This window comes from Engraulis encrasicolus, chromosome 2 (genome assembly GCF_034702125.1).
Source record: "Engraulis encrasicolus isolate BLACKSEA-1 chromosome 2, IST_EnEncr_1.0, whole genome shotgun sequence".
NCBI classification, from domain to species: domain Eukaryota; kingdom Metazoa; phylum Chordata; class Actinopteri; order Clupeiformes; family Engraulidae; genus Engraulis; species Engraulis encrasicolus.
Window position 1 is genome coordinate 37,704,571 of NC_085858.1, and position 11,556 is coordinate 37,716,126.

Sequence of the window (11,556 nt, forward strand, 5' to 3'; positions counted from 1 at the left end):
ATATCTCACGGTGCAGAAATATGGGGCCTGCCTGTGGTCTTGGCGGATAGGAGGCTGAAATCACTCTTCCCCTTTAATATTATGATCACTCACTCACTCACTCACTCACTCACTCACTCACACACACACACACACACACACACACACACACACACACACACACACACACACACACACACACACACACGCGCACGCACACACACACACACACACACACACACACACACACAGTAAGGTGCACAGGCGATAGCTATGGCCAGAGAGCCATATTAAAGGCATTCCAGGGGCAAGTTTGTAGATTTGAACCACATGACTAAGGGGTCCAAGCCTGCAGGACATCACATACAATACATAAACAGGTGGCAGAAAGATATGTCAAGGGAGCAGTTTGTGGAGGCGTCACCATGCTCAAGATATGGAAGCCTGTGTGTGTTTTGGCATGGTAGACTTTATAAAGTAGGTTGTCTTGGGTAATAAGCACAAGTATACAGTATTCAGGATTAAAAGTCAACTTTGGGTGTGAGTTAACAAACGATCAACTTAAAGGTGCACTGTGTAATATTTTAAGTAGTTTGTTTCTCAACAGGGGCTCTGCATCCCCCGTTTCAAAATTCCAATGCTGCCAATTTAGAGCATGGCTGTGTTCAGGGAAGCCGACAGGGGGGGGGGGGGACAAAGGGGTCACTTGTCCCGGGCCCAGGGAGAAATGGGGCCAAGGATTGGATCCACATTACATTGCATTGATTGGGTTTGGGGCCATTTCAGATGTCTTTGTCCCGGGCCCAGCCAAAGCTGTCAGCGGCCCTGGCTGTGTTGCCTGGAAAACACTTTTGCTCAATTTTCCAAGGGGGGTCCCTGAATTTCACCTGGGGGGTACGGTATCCCTTTAAGCAGCGCAGCCATAACTTTCCCCGCATTGGTCTTGGTGTTGACATCTCACCACAGTATCTATGTGTTGCGTCTATTGGGTGTCATGGCAACAAGTAAACATTTTGTGAAACAGCAACAGATACACAGATCTGATACGAACTGCTTCTATTAACACAAGGGTGCATTTGCTTGTCAAACCACCACATACTTTTTTGAGCTACTTGCAGAAAGCATTCTCCTAACTCATGATGATTTAGTGATTTTCAAGGGGACACAAATTATGGTTGGAGTCAAGCACATCAGCGGGTCTTCAGATGTGATCTCTATTGACAACTTACACAGTGCAGAGCAGGAACGCCATGGAGAGGGAGAGGGAGAGGGAGAGAGAGAGAGAGAGAGAGAGAGAGAGAGAGAGGGAGAGGGAGAGGGAGAGGGAGAGGGAGAGGGAGAGGGAGAGAGAGAGAGAGAGAGAAAAACTAGTCTGTGGGTTAATTGTTTCACGTGATGACATTAAGGCATGTGTTGGTAATCAATCATCTTTGCATCATCGATAAGGCCTTACATCATCACACTTCAGAAAAAAAAAGTCACAACACATAATAAAACGTGCACACACACACACACACACACACACACACACACACACACACACACACACACACACACACACACACACACACACACACACACACACACACACACACACACACACACACACACACACACACACACACACACACACAACCCCCCTCTCCAAAAGTCAATCAGAAGTGATGAAGGTTACGTTCCTCCAGCATGTGTCAGTGAAGGACCCTTGGCGCTTTTTTGTCCGGCTAGTGAGATGCAGCCATACTTTCCTACTGGAAGGGAGGTGGATTCCACAGCTATGCAGTACCGCAGGGGTCCCCAACCTTTCTGGGTCTGAGGGCTACCAAGGGCTACCCGAGTGCTACCAAGGGCTACCCAAGGGCTACTTTTGTTCAAAATCCTCCACTGATATCTTGACATCATTCCCAAATCACACAATGATTGAATGATGATTTGCTTATAGGTTATAAAGAAATAATCTTATATTCAAATGAGGAAAAACACTAACTGTGACTAAAATCTGGTAGTCGTCACTATTTATTAACATCCTTGGAGGGCACCTCGGAAGCTCCTGGAGGGCTACCTGGCACCCGCGGGCACAACGTTGGTGACACCTGCGAGTACCGTATGCCAGACATCTTTAAGACTGCTTTACTTTGTGCTGCCGGCAGGGTCGCTGATGGCTTTGGCCGGGCCCGGTACAAAGTCATGTGAAAGCCCCCCGCCATCTCCCCAGCCTGTCGGCTTCACTGGCTGTTGGGCTGGGAGTCCGTTTTTTTGTGTGCGCGTCTGCTTTCTTCCATACTCTATGGGTCTCTCTGAAGCATGCATAGCATACTGTGATGTACAGACACCTCATCCTGACCAAGCACTTGGCCCGATCCCTCTCTCAGCTCAAAGCTTTGAATCAGATGGTAAAGTTTAGCCACCTCATCCATTAGTGCTGTGATGTGAGCAACACTGTGATCTTGGCCACAAATAGCTGCGCTGGAAAAAATGCTTGCTTGCTGAGCAATGCTGTGTGTGTGTGTGTGTGTGTGTGTGTGTGTGTGTGTGTGAGTGTGTGTGTGCGAGTGTGTGTGTGTGTGTGTGTGTGTGTGTGTGTGTGTGTGTGTGTGTGTGTGTGTGTGTGTGTGTGTGTGTGTGTGTGTGTGTGTGTGTGTGTGTGTGTGTGTGTGTGTGTGTGTGTGTGTGTGTGTGTGTGTGTGTGTGTGTGCGTGCGTGCATGCGTGCGTGTGAGAGAGGGAGAGAGAGAGAAGGGTTGTGGGGAGGGGGGGGGGGGCGGGTTGCGGCAATAGTTTGGCATGGGCCAAGATGAGAAACAGATTTTTAGAAAGTCTCACATGAAAGCTTGTGCAATATGAATGTGTCCAGTGTGGGGGGACAAAAATGAAGGGATTGTGATTTGTTGTTGCAGTTTCATTCATACCATCAGTGGAAATGTTTTTTTTTATTTCCTTCAGTCTAAATGAATTATCAGGATGCTTTGTGTTTAAGTTTATCTTATTCATGAACAGAGTTGTTTAAAGTAGGTAGAAGTACTCTTACAGATGTAATTACACAAGACCAGTAGTATGATATTGCAAGACTGTAACTATGTAATATCATACTACTAGTGCTGCAATTACATATACTTACTATCTAATTACATTCTTTAAACAATTTTAAACAAATTACAACTTTAAACAATTGTCTTCTCAATACTATGATGTTGACGGATCATTAAGTCATGTTGTGCTTGTGCTTTGTTAACCCCAATATGCATTGTGTTTATGTGTTATTAATATGTCTGGCTGTTGGGGACTGACTAGACAAAGATACGTAGAGAGGGGTGTGCACTGGTTATGTGTGGGCTGGCTACGCTTTGTTGCTCTCAGGCAGTGGTTCTCAACCTTTTTTGAACAAACGCCCCCTGGACTTCAGCCTAAGCCTCCCAACGCCCCCTTGACCTCATCATGAGCCTCCCAATGCCCCCTTGACATTATAAGCCTGCCAACTCCCCCTTACTATTAAAAAAATAAATAGACTAATGTCCCCAATGACAACTAAGCACAGCCCCCTTTCAACTGCATCCTTCTCAAGGCCCCCCTAGGGCTCCCCAACAGCCCCTGGGGGACTGTACCGCCCCCGTTGAGAAACACTACTTTAAGGGGCATGGGAGAGCAGTACAGCAGACAGACACACATAACAATGAAGACTCAGATTTGAGTGTGTGCCCACGCGCTTCCCTCTGGGACCAGCCTCCCTGACGGCGGCCTCTGGCCATGTGACTTATGATCACACACACCAGACAGCTGCTGAAGACCCACAGGTGTGCTCTCTCTCTCTCTCTCTCTCTCTCTCTCTCTCTCTCTCTCTCTCTCTCTCTCTCTCTCTCTCTCTCTCTCTCTCTCTCTGTGTGTTTTGTTAATCTGTACTTTTCTCATGTTGACTAGCTCTTCTTTCTTTCTTTCTTTCTTTCTTTCTTTCTTTCTTTCTTTCTTTCTTTCTTTCTTTCTTTCTTTCTTTCTTTCTTTCTTTCTTTCTTTCTTTCTTTCTTTCTTTCTTTCTTTCTATGCACCCCTTTCACTTGGGGAGCTTGTGTGTAAAAATGTCCCCATGCAGACAGAGAAAGGAATCCCTCACTTTACCCTTCTTTATCTCCTTCTCTCTGTCTGTCTCTCAGTCTAACCCCCTCTTTCCCCCCTTTCCCTCCCTCCTCCTCTCTCTTCCTTACTGCTATCTCCCTCCCTCCTTCTCTCCTCTCCCTCAATGCCCCTCTCTTCCCCCTCATCCCTCTCTCTCCCCCTCCCTCCCTCTCTTGCATGTGGAGTTCTGTGCACCGTCTTCATTTTCTTTTTCAATCTACACCTCTCTCCCCCTCCTTGTCTCTCCATTCTCTAATCTCTACCCCCTTTTCTCCTCTCTATCTCTGTCTCCCTTTGTTTCTTCCTTTCCCTAGCAAGACATGCTGTCTCGTTCTCCTCTGTCTCTCCACTACAGAGAGTCTCTCTACTCCCAAACTGTGGATGTGGGCCCCCTAGGGGTGGCATGCAGATACTGCAGGGACAAAAAATTGTTTTGGCGTTTGGAGTTAGACTGGTGAGGGGTTGTCATGGAAATATCCTTAGGTCCTAAAATGGGGTCCCAGCAGAACATTTTTGGGAAACTCTGCCTCTCCTCTATAGCAGAGGTGTCAAAAGTAAAAGTGAAAAAAGAAACACAGTTTCCTTCCCACACAAGTAACTTATCTGTAAAGTAACAGTAGATCTGTGTACTTGTCTTACGATCAGCTAACTGTGCACTGGATCAAGTTTGTGGTGGGTCCTTGTTAGGTTTTCAGTATTTTTTAGTAACAACACAGTCTATCTATTCCATTAGTTACAATGGAGTAAATGGTGTAACAGCAATGTAATACCATGTGCAAGTGTTGTAATTACAACACAAAAGTACTTTTACTTTTATTTTTGACACCTCTACTCTCTAGACCAGGGGTGGGGAACCTATGTCTCTCGAGGGCCATTTGCGGCCCTTGAGGCCATTTTATCCGGCCCCCGATATAATTTGAATGTTATTCAGCTTCACATGAAATATGACATATTTTGTAAAGGAATTTTAGAAAATGCATTTGCAATACAATTAAAGTGCGTGTTGAATGTTGGTTTTATGCTTGAATTTACACGTAATATTGGTTGGAGAGTACTTTTATGAGGTCTGTGAAAAAATCATGATCATTCACCATCCCCATCACATTCAGGGGACCAAGAGAAAGTGGGATCTGTTTTAAAATGAACAAGGTCCCCCCCCCCCCTGCTCTGTAGACTGCATGTGGAGATGCACACGCAGCAGCCCATGTCCCCTTAATCCAGGCACGTTGAAGGGCCTGGGGAGGGAGGTGTGAAAACGGCTCCCACATTCCCATTCTCCACACTAGAGGCAAACACCACCATGACCAACACACACACACTGGGTTGCCAGATTCCAATTTGGACACCACCATGACCAACGCACACTGGGTTGCCAGATTCCAATTTGGCTGTTTAGGATGGACATCCTGTGGTTTATAATAATGTTGTTTTTTCTTCTGTGGATGTATGACTGTAGAAATCATCAATGCAGTTTGTCTGAAATAGAGGTGGGATTTAGTGCCTCCAAGCGATTTATTGGGCTGGAATGCATCAGTCGTATCTGGCAACCCTGAATACAGCTCCCATCCTCGCTCTGCAACGCTGGCAGCACACAGGAGGACAGGGCAGCTTTCTACAAAACTTCTCTTGGCTAACACACCATCACAATGCTGCTCGTCCAGAGTGAATGGATAATGCGACTTTGGTATCTACAAATGGCAGTTGTCAAATGGCAGGCAATCGTAACATGATCAGAGGAACCCTCTGGTTTGAAGTACTATATAGCAGAGGGGCAGCCATTTTCAGACAACGATGCGGCTTTAGCATGTAGCAGCACTGGCATGTTGTCAATGGTTGGCACACGGCACTTGGCACCCTGGAGAAACAGCTGAAAAAGAGGGCACATCGACAAGAAGCATCAGCCATCAAACATCCACACAACGATCAGCATTAGCTTGCTGTCATATTTTAGGTTATGCTTTGTTATTGTCTATACATCAATTAGCTACAGTGCAACAAACGGTGTAGCAAAATTTAAGATGATGTGTTTACACTTACCTTGCATTTGGGCATATATTGGAGGTACATAGTATTGCATGCTACACGTTGACATACTGTAAGAAGCAGAGGTGTATGAATAGCTGATGTAATTGCAACACTACATAATCTTACAAACTTTATACGCCAGTTATTCCACTGTATCTGATGAGATAGATACACTGTAAGAGTACTTCTACTTTTACTTTATAGGCCTACATCTCTGCTTAATGGGACCCCACTTTTCACGTAGTGCTCAGGTAATAGGAAAAATACTTGAAAGTGGCTTACTCCGGAACTATACTGCCCTACAAAGGCTAAGTGCAGTAACTGCGCCAACACTGAAACTGAGAAAAATGCCTTCAAAGCCTTGGTAAACGGGCCTTAAGCCTTTGCCACAAGATAAAGGATGTCTAATGAAGATGTAATTACATGTCATTTCCGGTCTATACTCATTTTTGACGAAATATGTAGTTACTGAACTTTGCCTTTGTAGGGCAGTATAGTTCACATGGGACGTTTGGCCATGCTGTCTGTCATGGTATATGCTGAATTAAATGTTCAATTCAGTTTGACCATCCTGGCCAAGGTAAAACGAGCTTACTGCCGCACGAGTGTTTCATGTTTGCATCAAGAGCGCAGGTGCGACTCTCATGGGACACTGACTCACATGGGATTGCTACAAGGCCAACTCATTCAAGATGGCTAATGTTCAAAGATGGCTGACCTTTTGTTTGGTTGATATAACTTGGGACTTGTACACACACCTGCACAGAATCGTGTGTGCTCACTCGCATAATAGCTACACAAACCGATTCAGTTTTGGTGGCCTCAAAAGTTCAAGATGGCTGCATTTTATGTACGGTACTACCTTCAGGATTGAGTCATTACAGGAATATAGCTCTGGCAGTTCAGGCAGGACATCTGCATGGGCTAACATGCTGGTTTCAGTTTGCACAGGGTGTCTGGCTTGAGCTTAATTGACATGGGATCCTCAGACAGACAGACAGGCATGAAGGGAGAGCAGTGCTGCGGTGCTGTACGAGGGGCTGGCTCACCAGGCTGCTGGCAGATCACATGTGTTCAGCAACATGCAAGAAGACAGACGGACAGACACCAACACATGGTCCGATTTGTCAGCTTCAACTCTGTGTGTGTGTGTGTGTGCGTGTGTGTGTGTGTGTGTGTGTGTGTGTGTTTGTGTCTGGTCAGGGACGATGACAGCTTTGGCTGGGCCCAGGCTGAAATCATCTAAAAGGCCCCCCCACCCAATGCACACAATGTAATCAGGACCAATGCTGGGTGTCCTCTCCCCCTGGGCCCTGGGAGAAGTGATCTGTTTGTCCCCCCTATCAGCTTGTGTGTGTGTGTGTGTGTGTGTGTGTGTGTGTGTGTGTGTGTGTGTGTGTGTGTGTGTGTGTGTGTGTGTGTGAGAATGGTGTGCAAAGAACTCGACCACCCTGTGAAAGGAAATCTCACACCCCTTTTAGCAGCGTCACATGTGCCTTAAATGTGAGCGTGATGAAAAGCAGGATGATATTTCTAAAAGAAGAGGAAGAAGCTGACACTGGTGAACATGGCGATGTCTGAGAGTGCATCAGTCTGCCTGGGGGCAGCTGAGACAGCACTAGAGAGTAGGGGACAATTTGAAAGCAAAAGTTCTGCCCAGACCAATTTCTGCCTTTATATCTTAATTAAAGGTGCACTGTGTAAGATTTGTAGTTGCTTATTTCCAGAATTCATGCTACCCATTCACTAATGTTACCTTTTTCATGAATACTTACCACCACCATCAAATTCTAAGTATTCATTATGACTGGGAAAATTGCACTTCTCATACATGAAAAGGGGGATCTTTTCCATGGTCCACCATTTTGAATTTTCATAATTAGCCATTTTTAGCTGCAAAAATGACTGTACTTGGGCCATACTAGAAAATATTAGTTTATTGCTTCGTAAACTTTAACGAAAATATCAAATTTGGCAATGGGCAACCAAGTTTCAATGAACAGCACAGTTGCAGTACCTTTTTTGACCATTTCCTGCACAGTGCAGACTAAAGCATGTCTTAAGGATTATATTGCAGGAGAGTCCCTGTCAATTTCAATATGCAGGTGTATTGCTCACACTTTCGGAAAAGTGCTGAACACAAAACAATGCTGTGTTGTCGACTGTGAGCAATACAACTGCATCTCGAAATTGGCAGGAGTTCTTCTTTAAAGGAAAAATGTACAAATGGCAAGAAACGAATATAGTGAGACTCTGCAGTGGCCAATTTCAAAACCAAATTTCTGTCGAGACCAATTTCTGCCTTCTTTTTCTTTTTGAAGAGCAGACAAGTCTGACGTGAGTAAAAATGTGCACATGGCGAGAAATGATTGTAAAGAGACTCTGGTGTCTGAATAGTGTGGCCAGGCAGATGAGATGGAGGCAAAGCACCCTGTGCTGACTGGGCTGGATCTCTCTCTCTCTCTCGCTCGCTCGCTCGGTGGCGCACACACAAACACACACACACACACACACGCGCGCGCGCGCATACATGCACACACTGTACATTTCCTGCATCCAGCATTTTCTATAAATATAGTCCATCGAGTATATTTATGGCAAATGCTGGATGCAGGAAATGTAGTGTGTGTGCGCGTGTGCGCGTGTGCGCGTGTGTGTGTGTGTGTGTGTGTGTGTGTGTGTGTGTGTGTGTGTGTGTGTGCGCATATATGGAGGAATGAATGAATGAATAAGCAGATATGTGAATGTCATACTTTACTTGGCACGCAAAACTGTGCCGTGCTGACTCTGAGGCCTCATGTATAAAGCTTGGTTACATACAAAAAAGCTATATACTGTACGTAACACAAACATTTGGATATACTAATATCTTGTTAAGTGCACATGTACTATTTCATCTTAATTTCACATTAAATCGGAGCAATGTGGGTGAAAACCTTTTTATGCCTGCATTGATGGATCTGATTATTATTTTCTTTAAAGTGGTGCATAATATATCTTTTCAGATTTTCACATGCACAAAGACTCAGTAGGAAATCCACACAAGTCACATTTAGTAAACAGCTGTGGCTGTTTGCAATTATTATGTAGTTCAGTTATTACTTGGTCTGTGACTTGGTAAGAACAACACAGTGCCCCCCCAACTGTCTTACATGTATCCTCATGCCATGTCTCTCTCTTTCTTTTTTGATATGGAAGTAGAGGTTCGTTAAAAACTTATAAGATATTTGCAAACTCTCTATTACATCCTATGTCTGTTGTAGTCATCTTTGTTGTTTGTTATTTGATATTGAGAAAACTAAACTTTAACATTAAATCCAGTAAACGGTAAAATGCAAGCTAGATTCAGTAAGGAATTGGGATAAATGCTAGCGATTATGATCTACTTATTCCGGAATTCAGTAACATTCCTGAAAGAATATTCTATTCCCTATGTAAACAGTTCAAGATTCAAGATTCAAGATTCTTGAATCTTGAACCGTTTACATAGGAAATAGAATATTCTATTCCCTATGTAAACAGTTCCATCTGTTGTTGCCAAGGGAACGTTTCTGGAAGGGGGAGCTAATCCTCAGCTCTGGCCAAGTCTCTCCTCAAACCCTCCCACTCAGCATCTGACAATAATGAAAAAGGCACAAAAAAAGAAAAAAATCAATTTACATCTGAAGGGGCCCTGAGATGATTCCAATGTAAAGCAAGCCGGGCAATCGTCATAAAACCAGCCATTAATTTGGCTTACAAGGCTGCGATCCAACTCAATTTAAGGTAGCACCAATAAAGCAGGAAGGCTGCGCAGTGACAACGCAAGGGAGGTCAAAGTTCACCTTACCTCATCTGGAACTTTCCACTCCAGGAAGTGCTTGTTTGGCCTCGTAGCCAATGCAAAACAAGCAACAACAGCAACAAAAAATGGTAATGTGTTAATTTGTTTTCATTTGACATTTACTCCTCTTTCAACGCTGGGCTGCTTACTGCTTACCTTTGCTGTCTGTGGATATTAACTCTAATGTGAAAGCATGGCTGCTGGACCTGAGTGGCATTCACCTTCCCATGCCCAGTGGCGTTCAATGCCATTTTGAATTGGCAATGGGATTCACATTTGCACACAAATTGCTGTACTGAATTGAACAGGTATTTTTCTTCTTTTTTAAAACACAAATGATTCCATGAGCATTATTTACATGGCATACCGGCTAACCCATCCCCCAAGGAAAAAACACTTGTCCATTTGTGTGTGTGTGTGTGTGTGTGTGTGTGTGTGTGTGTGTGTGTGTGTGTGTGTGTGTGTGTGTGTGTGTGTGTGTGTGTGTGTGTGTGTGTGTGTGTGTGTCAGTGATGTCTAATCCAGACACACACACACACACACACACACACACACACACACACACACACACACACACACACACACACACACACACACACACACACACACACACACACACACACACACACACTCAATCACAGTCTTTGGCAAAATGGGAATTTCAAGTAGGCAATAATGTCTGAATAAATGAACAAGCCCCCACTGCTTCAGCCAAAGGAAATTCACCAACTGCCATTTGTACACAACATACATATGCCACCTCTTCACTACAAGAATAATACCATCCGTTGGTGTTGTGGTCCAGCAAAGCTGCCATGGCTTAATTTGGAGCCGGGAGATGGCAAGAGTCACGTCCGGGGAAGTCTGTGTGCTTGTAGTAGGCCTGATACCTCACCAAATTGAACTTGAATGGCTAGCATTACATTTTTATGGAGTAGTATTCATTTTAGTGCATGAAAAATATAGTAGAGAATTCATGACATGAGCTTTTTTAAAGGAGTAGTATTAATTTTAGTGTATGAAAAACGACACGGGCTTAATGGTAAATTATTTGCGATCGCCTGTCCTTGGCCTTATCTCTCGAAATATGATCCAAAATCATGCTGTTTAGCAAAGCCCCAGGCCTCTTGAAAGGGTGGTGTTTCTGTTCCATGTCAATTCCGTTCTACTATAAACGACTAACCACACAACAAGTCACATTGGTGGTATTACATTTCTGGCATTGCGACCCTGACGGAGCGTTGGATGCGAATAATAAATATATTCATCCGCGCAGATGCGCACGCAAAGAGTTAACACAAGGGCATCCGATTTGTAGTGAAGGCGATGGCTTTCTCTTTGCCAGGCATCTGAGACCCAAACCACTTGATCTCTCTCTCGCGCTCAGGTTCACGTGCATTTGATTAAAACGTCATCTACGTTTTCCAGATGTAAGATACTGACAGGCCGAGCCAGATCATGTGTTTTAAACGGTCCATTATAAAAAGCTGGCCCAATGAAATTCTCTGCGTACATTTCTGCATTGTTGCATCCCAGAAAATCCCAATTTTGCACTTGCGCAAATGAGTCGCCATACATGCTCACACCACGCCAGGCAATGCTGAATAATCTACAAATTTGGGG